This window comes from Rutilus rutilus, assembly GCF_951802725.1.
Source record: "Rutilus rutilus genome assembly, chromosome: 21".
Taxonomy (NCBI): domain Eukaryota; kingdom Metazoa; phylum Chordata; class Actinopteri; order Cypriniformes; family Leuciscidae; genus Rutilus; species Rutilus rutilus.
In genome coordinates, this window is record NC_140226.1 from 5791496 (window position 1) to 5803815 (window position 12320).

Genomic DNA, 12320 nt, shown 5'->3' on the forward strand with positions numbered 1-12320 from the left:
AGGCAGACTAACAGGTCTTTGAGGGTCAGAATTCTAGCTGATAGACAGGTGTTCAAATACTTATTTGCTAGCCTGACGTCGTCATACTCAGATTCTAGTCAGAATGTGAGTCTGATACTGCTCCATAGAGATTTGATTATGGGGCGTGTTTCAACCGAACCAGGAAAAAAAAAACCTCTGCACTCAATTGGATAGACCTACAACCAATCAGAGCAACGGAGTAAATGACGCATGTTCTTAATTCATATTTTCAACCAACAAAATGTCGCGGCTTCTACAAGCATTTAATAAAAATAAATAAAAATAAAAAAAATGTCGCGGCTCTCTGTTCCTCTTTTAAAATGAATGCGCTGCCGATATCTTCTATAACAGACGCGATGGCGGAATCTACACATGATGTTTCATAAACAAAGTTCGGGAGGAGCACGTACAAATAATCAATCCAATATCAACTTGTCATCAAACAATACCATGTCTAACGTTACCCTATATCAGCATGAGGAAGCATATTCACTCTGTCAACTTACCTAACACTCCTTGACAGTTTTTCAGCATCCCTCCACCACCCCGAATCCTCACTCTTGTCTTGTTCTCTCACAACCAGGAATACGGGGGAGTATGGCTACCGAGCCCACAGCCCTCTCCTCGGACAGCACGTCATATACGCATTTATTCTATCGACTTATTTGTGTGAACTCTTATATACGCATTTATTCTATCTGACTTATTTGTAAATGTGAGCTCGTGAAATCTCAATTCCCCAGCAGCAGTCGTCTTTGTTGTAAACTAATTCAAATCAAGCGCTCTTTGGTGACGTGGATGATTACGTTACCGTTGCTCATCTGTCCATCATCGTATAAAGCCCGCCCTGACAATTTGATTGGTCCGAACAATTTTTGTTCGGGCATAATAGCTCCTCAACGGAGCGAGTCCAGACCGAACTTCCCGACCAAAAAATGTTGTGGGCGGGGTTCGGGCTGGCACCCAGGCTACTTATTTGCAGCTGTATCATACAAATAAATAGCAGGGGAACCTTCCGTGCCATGCATGATTTCAAACCATGACGTCTTAGTGTATTACCAACAGTAACCTTGGAAACGGTGGTCCCAGCTCTTTTCAGGTCATTGACCAGCTCCTCCCGTGTAGTTCTGGGCTGATTTCTCACCTTTCTTAGGATCATTGAGACCCCACGAGGTGAGATCTTGCATGGAGGCCCAGTCCAAGGGAGATTCTGGATTTTTTTTTTTTAGATTATGTCTGTCACAGTGGACATGCACCTACGATGACAATTTCAGACCCCTCCATGATTTCCAAGTGGGAGAACTTGCAAAATAGCAGGGTCTGTCCAAATACTTATTTTCCTCACTGTATATGGTTTGACTTTATTGGGTATGCAGAAAAAAAAAAAGGATGTTTACATGTTTAATGCTGTAAGAATATATTTTTTGATTCTATAAACCAAAATCATATAAGAACAGATTAAGAAAAATTGTTAAGATTTCGAGGCACCAGAATTTTTGGTGTATTTTATTAATTGACTTAGTAGACTTTGTTTTATGCTAAGCTATATGCTTGTTTCTTACCTTATGGAAAACATTACAAATTACGTTGTACAGCATGGATTTTGTAATCTGTAGTATAAAATTAAGTCTCTCAACACAACGTGTTTGATACTATACAGGCCATGTGGAAACAGTTGAAACACAATTGTGTAAAGCTACAAGAAATATTGCTCACATTAGTACAGCCTTTCCCTCAGGGAGAAATGTTTGCGTGCCAAAACAACATCACTCAAACTTTTCATTGCGCAGCTGAGTGAGGTAATGCAAAGTAACGCACGAAAAAGTTAAGAAATCAAGTACTGTAGGATGTAAAGAAAGCATGAAAAATCACGAACCAATACCAAAAATAGGACTTGACATGACCTGACAAAAGCCCTATTCAGATGGTAATTGTTTCTCATGTGGTCGTCTGTAAAAATAAATTTGCTTGCCACCTCAGTGATAAAACTCATGCATTCAGATGGCGATTTATTTACAGTGAAGGAGCAAGTTTTGTGATCCCACGAACCCGGAAACGCGCTGCTCACGTGGTCAGTTTGCATGATAAAATGTCATATGTTAGGAATAGTAAGAATAAATTAATATTTAATATTAATAATCGGTTAAAAATAGGAAGATAGATATGCTGTTATAGGCCTAATTGAAATATAATTTTATAATTGATATAATTCTTTCTCATAATGATGTCATTTTAAAAATGTAGGAATTAGCGGAAATAAGTACGCCTCTTTTTTACATGAGGTAAACATCAAGCTTAGCAAATGGCTTTCAAGCCAGCCAATCAGAATTTAGCAGTCTCATCTCTGATTGGCTGGAATTATGGCATATTGTAACGCTGGGTTGTGTTGAGCAAGCGAACCGTCTGCGCTTAGAGAGCGCTCACGGCTGGTATGAAAGGAGCAAGAAAGTGAAACTTTGCACACGCGAAAGAGAACGTCCGCGCACATCCAAATACTTATTTTAAATGCAAAATTGATTTTCGTTCGCTCGCAATATTTTCTTATCTGCGAGACGAACATTTCTCCGCAAAACTCAGTTCACGCGCGTGCGAAATGCCCTTTTCCACGCTCAAAATGTGATCTTGCGCGCGCAGAATTGTGACCGAAATCTCACCCCATACTTTCCTACATATTTCAATAAGGTCCAAGTCTCCCTGTATGGGGGAGGGAGACTCACCTGTCGCACTGTTAGGCCTGGTTTTTCATATGACAGTCCTGTCTTTGTTCAATGTGTCTTTGGCTACATCTACATTAATCCGGATACATTTGAAAACAGCGTTTTCGTTTAAAAACGCTCTCCGTCCACACTAGCGTTTTCAGGCGTTTTCGGACGTTTCAGTGTGGATGAGAAACTTTTGAAAAACGCCTGAAAGAGATGAGAAAGTGTAGAGCCTGCGGTAAGCAGAACTACTTTCAAAACACTTAGGCTCTGTCATGAGTGTAGGAACCCATTACCCAGTTACGCATTATTTCCACATCTGCACTATGCAGTTGACGATAACCGCAATTTACTAGAATTGTAATGAGACGCGTTTGTAAACCATGTTTTCCGCCAAATAAAAGCTTGATGCAGTTTCCGTCAAAATAAAAGATCATGTGTTTATCTCTTTCAAGTATAGAAATTAGTACAAAACTAATGGCGGCATGCCCCCGAACCCCCCTAGAAGGCCCAAGGCCACACAACACAGATTGACCAAAAATCGCGTGAGAAACACTGGTATTGCTATGCCAGTGCAGCTTATAGCTTGTTTTAGGATTCATCACTGTGGAGTCTAGTCCAATTGTATTAATAAATGACAGTTCTGTACTTATTTCATCTGTTAACTCTCACTCGTTCCTACTCACTCATTACGGGCTTTAAGAGTACTGGGTCTGCATTTACTTTTTACAGTGCCTTTCAACTCTCTCTGTTCGTGGGCATCTAAAATGAATCAATAACTCAAATTAAAGTCAAAGTCAAGTCAAAATGTATTTCTAAAACACATTTAAAAGCAACAGATTTTCACTACAAGTGCTGTACAATAAAACATGGAGCATATAAAACACAAACAAAACAAAACATATTAAGTTTAACATATTGGTCAGTGCTAAGCATTCCTAATTTATCTGTGATATAAATAAGATGCTAAAATTGTTATTTATACAGTATGTACAGATTGTTCATATATACAGATTGGTCATAAATAAGGCACTATATTTAAAGATGACTTTGTCTTGACTTTTAAAACGAAGCAAATGTGGCTGTGATGACTTGATGACTTCTTTCTGTGGCGCGCTGTAGCGCAGCAAAATGAGAATAATTTAAAGGGGCTTTTTACAATAAAATCAGCAATACTATATTAACCCCGATCAAATACAAGTAGCCGACTACGCCACCTAGGTTGTTTTAATGGAACCCAGGACCCAAGTTAATCATTCACTGAGGGCTGGACAGTATTGACTCTCAACAGATAGATTGAATTACAAAAATACTTTATTAGACTATAAAATGATCTCAATATTAAAAACAGTTATCAAAAGGAATGCAGTCCTCAGCACAGTCTGGTATGATGTCCTTCTGGTGAATGAACAAATGTCCTGGGTTGGTCTCAGCATGTAGTTCTCCACAGATCCAGAGATTATAGTGTACTAGAAAGAAATAAGAAACAACTACCAGTATCTCCAGTCCAATGCAAGAAAAAGCTAACTACACTCCCACTGGTGCACGCAAATCCCCACACCATGTAATACACACTGCAACCCAAATAAATCACACCACAGCAAAAGGAAAACAAGAGCTATGGATAGTAAGTTATACTGGAAATTAGTTCTTAGTCTCTTATTATGGATTATCTCTATTATGAATTGTCTCTATTCTGAATTAGATGCAAAATGATCAACACAATATTCATCAGACGATCTTCAACTGGGGTTGTACTCACAATATGACTGGGTAGCAGTTCCCACTACCCAGTCTAGTTAATTTCCAGCGTTGTGAAATCCTTCGTCGCCGTCTCACCAACCGCGGTCTCACTCGTCTCCGACCAGCACTCGTTGATTCGCTCCTCCAAACAGCAACCGCTGATACACTCGACTCTGTACACGCTGACCCACTCGTCTCCAACAGCTGCGCCTATGATTGCTCTGCGTCGCCGTCGTGCTCACCGCCCACTGTTGCCGTCTCCAAACGATCGCTGACTCACTCGTTCCCGCACAGCCGTAAAACGTTTGGTTATCACTGTTCAGCGATTCTTCTCAGACGCCAGCACCTGTTCAAAACACTCAACTCCCATCAATTCACTCCCATCACATTTCCAGTCTTCAGTCTCTCATGTTCTTGCTCAGACGTGGACAGGCTCTGAGTTTCTGTCAGGATGGTGTTGGACTTCAGGCTTCGGGTCAAGTCTCGAGCTCAGAGCTCACAGCAAGAATGTTATTTCCTATCCAATACAAAGATGATATGAACAAGTCAACTCATGAATGATTTTTTAGAGCTAGAACAGAATTGAATTCTGCTTGGTTCACTGATTCTGTTATTCTCCTGTTTACTACAGTGAAGCCGCTTTAAAACAATCTGTATAGTATCAAGCGCTATATAAATGAAGGTGACTTGACTATATAACAAGAACATTACAATGAACACAAATTTGAAAATCTCACTACAAATAATCCAGAATTTAAGACAACAGATAATATCCTACTCTGCTGTTACACTTCCTCACACCTGAAACTGATCGAGAGAATCTCCTGAACTTCTCCAATCTACTGTAGACCATCACTAATCCACTGATGTTGTAACATCTGCTCTAACGTCGGGCGTTTAGCTGGATCCCGGGCTAGACACTGGCTAATCAGATCCCTGCATTCTGTGCACATTTTAATAAGGAGAGAGCTGGTTAGTCATGACCATGTGACCTGCCATTTTTCAAAACAGCATCTAAAACATGATTAATGTACTGTAAAATGTTCCTTATCATTAGTTTAAAAGTGAAGTATGTCGTTTCTGCGACACTAGTGGCAGCGAGTGGAATAAATGACCAAATAAAGCATATTTTCAAAAAACCTTGCAAAGGCCCCAGGGAAGACTTCATCGCGTCTTCCCTGACTCAAACATCACAAGCGCAGCTCTTACTGGTTCATGTGAAGGCATGTTTCAGGTCCAACATATTAGTAATATTTGTATCTGTGTTGCGTTTGTCTTTATGAAAATGTGCCTTTCTGCATCACAATGCTCTGTTCACTTTGACGTGTTCATGACCCGTTTAATCTTTGAAGGCATAAATGCAGTGAATTTTGGCTTTCACTTCTGTAACTAAAGCTGCATTTCTTTTCCCATGGCTCTCGCCCCAAACTCTCGCTATATATAAAACATCTTACATACTTCACCTTTAACTGTTTCTGTACAAAGCCTTTGCTTTATGTGTGTGTTTATCAGTGTTATCAATATTACTCACTTTTGGATAAGTTGGGTTTCAGAAATATAACTTTGGCTCGTTTGATTTCCGTTCTCTTGCAAAAAGGAGAACATCCGTTCACCATCTTGTACAGCAACACTCCTAGAGACCAGACGTTTGCTGGGACGGCGTGGAATCGAGGTTCTGTCAAGACTTCAGGTGGGCAGTAATCCGCAACTCCTGTAAGAAAGACATTTGCACATTGTTGAGCTTTTGTTTTTAAAGCATCAAATAATTAGTAAGTCACTACATTCAGGTTTCCACACTCCAAGAATGCTCACCAATGTATATTTTGCTCTCGTAGCCATCGCTACTGAACAGCTGACCGCAGCCAAAGTCTATCAGCTTGAGCTGTACCGGGGATTTCTTCAACAGGAAGTTCTGCGCATGAATGTCATGATGGAAAACACCACGATGGATGCAGTGTTGCACTGCCAGCACAGCCTGTCTCATGATGACCCGTGCTGTTGATTCAAACACTTGATGATTACGATTGATGAAGTCCAGCAAGCTCTCGCAGGGTTCGGGATACTCCATAACCAGAGTGAAATCTCTAGGATCTTCAAACCACTCGTACAGTCGTATGACGAAGGGGCTTATGGGTTCTCGCCTCATCATCAGAAGAAGCGCCACTTCTGTAACGAGAGGTTTGGGATTCCCAGGCTAGAGAGAAGTAGCAGACCGAAGGTTAGCTGGGTAAAAATCTGAAGAAAACATCATTTTGAAATGTACTTTTCTTTGATCTTTTTAGATCCGTTCAAAAGAGCCTTTTCAGCTCAAAGTTATTTGGTGCCTCTAGGCTTATTTGTTGATCACATTTACACCTGATGCTTCCTACGGGTGTATTAACTACAGTAATCTACACTTAAACAACTCAATACACATTCAGCTTTTGGCCAACTTACAATATTAAGATAACGATCGTTGTGAATCTTGCGCATCCGCTTGATGGCAACCTGCAAAAAAAAACACACCCCAGTTTCAATAACAGTAACAGTATTCAAGCGCCTGACCTTGCACTAAGGATTAAACCATCTGTACATTGTTTTAAATGTGTTTTGCAAGAGCAAAATGTTTGTACAATTAAGTAAGATTGACCTTTTTGCCGTCAAATCTGCGTGTTCCCAGGTACACCTTGCCAAATCCTCCGGATCCAATCATCTTTCCCACGTTGTAGAGAGACTCAAAGGACTCTGAAAAACAAACAGAAAAATATGAGACAATTATTAGCTTGCTAGATCCAGTGCTGGTCGAGAAAATAATATTATAATGGGGGAAATAATATTAATATTCTCTAAAACCAAGCCTCATACAAGATAATACTGTTCAAAATAATGTTGGAGAAATAATGATTGACCATTATTTGTCTTGACGCCGGAGTGATCTGGAGCGGGTGATGATGGTTCAGGATCTGCTGGAGGAACAAAAGCCTCCACAACATCCACAGCACTGCAGGAACAGCAGCAGAAGACACACTTCAACGCCTTCCAGAGCCGGACGAGACAACCAGGCACTTTCCTCTTCCTACGTTCTGGAGCTTTTTCTGAAATGAAGAAAAAACAATTGAAAACAACTATTAGACACATCTCTGACGTCAGATTAAGCAATGATATAATGACATAACTTACATTTTACTGTTAAATTCTTATCTGTAATGTTACAAATCTAAAGTAATGGGAATTTTTCACGCTATCCCCCTGACTTCTGCTTAATGCCTGCATAAATGTCCCAATATCATATTGCACAATATTAATAGTCATTTTATGTAACATAATTGTAATGTAATTCAAGAGCAATAAGTGGGGAAATATAATAATTTTCTGGATCGTATGCTGTCTGAGAAGCGGCTTTCTGTGCGTGTGTTTCTGGTGTGTGTCAGACAGCGCAAGTGCCATCGAGTTCATGCCTTATTGAGAGCGTTTTGCTAACATTCCCATTAAATTAAGGAAACATTATTTCTAAATGTTCCCTGAACGTTCAAAACGTCCAGTTTTTTCAACGTTTCAAAAATGTTCTATCTCGGCTAAAGGAACATTCTATGTTATAATTTTGCATTATGGGAACGTTACTTTTGAATGTTCTCGGAATGTTCTGAAAATGTTAGATGATTGTCCAATTAAAATATATATATATATATATATATATATAAAAAAGGTTTCACTTTATTTTGATGGTCCCTTTAACACATTCTGTTGACTATAAGTAACATTGCACCTATGTCTACTAACTCTCATTAGAGTATTAGTAGAGTATTAGTATTTAGTATTCTAATTTAGTATTTAGTATTAGTATTCTAGAGTTAGAATAAGTTGACATGTAGTTGTAAAGTTACTTGTAGTCAGTAGAGTGTCTGTTGGAGGAGCATCACAATAAAGAGTTTGCAGATATTAAGCAGAGAGTCTACTAATGCTCTAATGAGAGTTAGTTGACATGTAGTTGTAAAGTTACTTATAGTCGACAGAATGTTCAAAAGGGACCATCAAAATAAAGTGTTACCAAAAAAATTAAATACAATAAAAATCAGAAAGAAAATTTCAGTGAAATTTTGCTGAGCAACAGTAAATGTGACCGGACATTAACATGTTAAAAACTTGACTCAGTTATGCATGAAATAGCAAAATCTCTCTCTGTAGACTTTACACTGCCCAGCCTTATTTCAGGCTCACCTGTTGAGCTCTTTTTCACTGGAGAAGCCTCCACGGCACCCTGAGCAGTTCGGCCATCTGAAGTCTCTGTTGTCTCTACAGGAACTTGACCCGGCAGCGGAAACCCTTCGAGGCTGTCGGACCTGCAGAAACCCTGTTGGTTTGGGCTCTCCGATCCATCGCCACTCCACCTCCACTCGACGCTGTACGTGCCTCGGCTGCTCAGACTCAACGGCTCTCTACACCTCCTCTCCACATGGACCTCAGAGAGGAACGAACCTGAGGAGGACGTGATGCCCGGAGAAGAAGCTGTGGAAGCAGTTCTCCAGGATCCTGAGGATGGAACATTTCAGACATCAGAAACCGTTTTTGTTTTATATATTTTTTATAATATTAATAATCAATGTCAGTGGTCACATCAAATTGTTACTTTGGTTTCACTTTATTTTAGTCCCTTTAAGATATTCGGTTGTCTATAAGTAACATTGCACTTACATGTCTACTAACTCTCATTAGAGTATTAGTAGAGTATTAGTAGAGTATTAGTAGACTGGTAGAGTTAGAATAAGTTGACATGTAATTGTAAAGTTACTTATAGTCAGTAGAGTGTCTGTTGGAGGAGCATCACAATAAAGAGTTTGCAGATATTAAGCAGAGAGTCTAACGTTACTAATACTCTAATGAGAGTTAGTTGACATGTAGTTGTAAAGTTACTTATAGGCTAGTCGACTGAATGTTCAAAAGGGACCATCAAAGTGTTACCGTTACTTTAGTTGGTTCAACTTTCTATTTTCAATGACAAATCAGCCATTGAAAATAGAAATAGAAACTAAGCCATTACTTCTTTATTAAAAGCCTATTCTGACCTCTGCGAGAGTGTTCAGATGAAGTGGACGGACGTCCATCATCAGGGTTCTGCTTCGCCCTCGTCCAAACCTCCTGACCAGCCGTCTCAGAGAAAGCAGCTCTCCTGGATCTCGAGCGGTCTGATGATGGAATATTTCACACATCACATAATTAATAATCAATAATCAATGTCTGTGGTCAATTACAACTTTTTTTCTTCAGTTACTCAAATTCAAAAGTTTATTTCACATGCAAGGAATCAAATAAATGTGATCAAATGGGTTCTTCACATTAATGTAGTCAGTCATTGTAACTTACAACATCTTACCATAAACCATAAATGAAAAATTCAAGCACTCACCTCGTCTTTGACCCATCATTTGAGCCATCGACATCCTCCTGCAAACTTCAATAAAAACAATACAAAATACAACACAATACAATACAATAAAATACAAATCTCCTCAGAAATACTGCCCTAAAAATAAATAATAAAGCAAAAAATGAAATTAAATTATTCTCGGAAATGATATGCTTTCAAAAATATAACTCTATAAAAAGGATATATCGTCTGATGTCCTTCTAGAATAAAAGTCTTCTTTCAGAAATCCAGAAAACAGCTTCAAAGTCTCAAGATTTGCTCAGAAAATTCTCTGCAAAAAGTCTGTCAATTCGCCTCGTCTCTCATTCAACAGACTGCGATCGTTTCAAGTGTAAATATATACATGCAGATTGGAGAAATTCATAACGCGCGTTGCTATAGAAACTAAAATTCAAATCACATGTATATGCATGCACGCGCACATCGAATCTGATTTATTAAATAGTTACACATATTTAATGTTTACGTTTTCTTTAATATGAGATTCTTTGTTTCAGACCAGTTTTATTATTAATATCCGTGGAAAATGCGCATAAAAGGCACAAGGGAGAATAAATCGGACATCATAAATTAAATTTGCCCGTTTCCGCATAACCATCAAGGCCAATCAGCTTTCAGTATCACTAATGCGTCATCAAACCGGTGATGAAATCCAAATTATTGTTGAATTCTCTGTTAAAATTGATCCATTAATACTATCACTTTCTCTTCTATTCTATATCTATTTATAAAAAATAAAATAAAAAGTACATGTAGCCTACTGCGTTAGATTAAACCGGCAAGGGTCATAGCACTTGCATATTGTCCTATTGTTAGTTTAACTGCTTCTATTGTTCTCATTTGTAAGTCGCTCTGGATAAAAGCATCTGCTAAATGAATAAATGAAAGAGACAATGTTTGAAGAGACAATCATGTGTTTGGGACTGTGTGAATTGCAAAGTGTTTTGGGTTGACTTTTCAAACTTAGTTAAAAGGTCTTCAAACTCCTGTATAAGCCACACACACACACACACACACACACACAGGTTTTTGGTGACTCCCTGATGTTAGACTGTCTTGTTTTTGTATTTGTTATTGTTGCATAATAATTAATCTATATTAATAATACAAAAATAAATCCAAATTAATAAAGGATCCCAAAACAAGACCAAACGAAAAAGCCCATTTACGATTTTTTAAACGTTTATTAAAAATATACATGCAACATTTCAAGAGATACAAATGTTTCACATATAATGCTTTAAAGAATTCCACTGCATCATAAAACATTAATAACATTTTTAACATCAGGCATTGTTTATGATGAACATTGAGGATAACATTCATATCAAAGATATTAAAGAAAAATTACTTTTATTTAGCAAGGACGCATTACATTGATCAAAAGATTCTATTTCAAATAAATGCTGTTCTTCTGATATTTCTATTCATCAAAGAATCCTGACAAAAATGTATCAGGGTATCATAAAAAAAAATTAAGCATGCATGCAAAAAATGGTTTTCAACATTGATATAAAAATAAGAACCATAATTGAGCACCAATAATGATTGATAATAGAGCACAAAATCAGCATGTTGTATGATTTCTGAAGGATCATGTGACACTGAAGACTGGAGTAATGATGCTGAAAATTCAGCTTTGATAACAGGAATAAATGACATTTTAAATAATATTAAAACAGAAAACAGCTATTTTTAAGTGTAAGAATATTTCACAGTAAAAAAGCCAACTTACTGACAGTTCTCCAAATAAACATAAAACAGTAAAATGAACTGAGATATTTTTATTGGAAGTGTTCATGCATCATACTAAGTTGATTCAACAAATTCATTACTTAAATGATGAAAACGTACCATATCTTGTTGTTCAAACTAAATCGTTTTAGTTTTCATTGAAGTTTTGTCAGCGCGTGCGCAGTTTGAACCCTGAACGCATGCGCAGTTTGAGACTTCAGCTCCTCGGCGGTCACGTGTCTGTCTGCTGCTGTTCAGAAGGTCTTCCTTCAATTCAGCGTTTCTGTAGAATCACTGTATGTATTAATCATTTTTTATAATCGACTGTATGTTATTTGTCATATATGATGTATATTGTGCTCTTCCCAAACTGATGGCATGATCTAATTCACCAGTGCTGCCGATTTCGCACACTTTTGGGTGCTTTTGCCAATTCTGTTGTTAACTAGCGGTGTCCTGCCTTTTCAATCCAGCGTTTCTAAAGAGTCACTGGTATGTATTAACGACACACTGACGGGAATATTGTTCTTTGTGTTGTTCACTGTATCGCTTGTTTATACAAGGGGTTTGTTCCCGCCGGCGCTCTCTGGAAGACTACATTATCCATCACTGCCTAGAACTACAGCAAACTACGGCAACTCAAATAGCTCAAAATACACATGTTTAGTTTTTTAGTTTTTTTTCTCGTGGTGACTCTCCCTGCATTCCAAATGGCATAA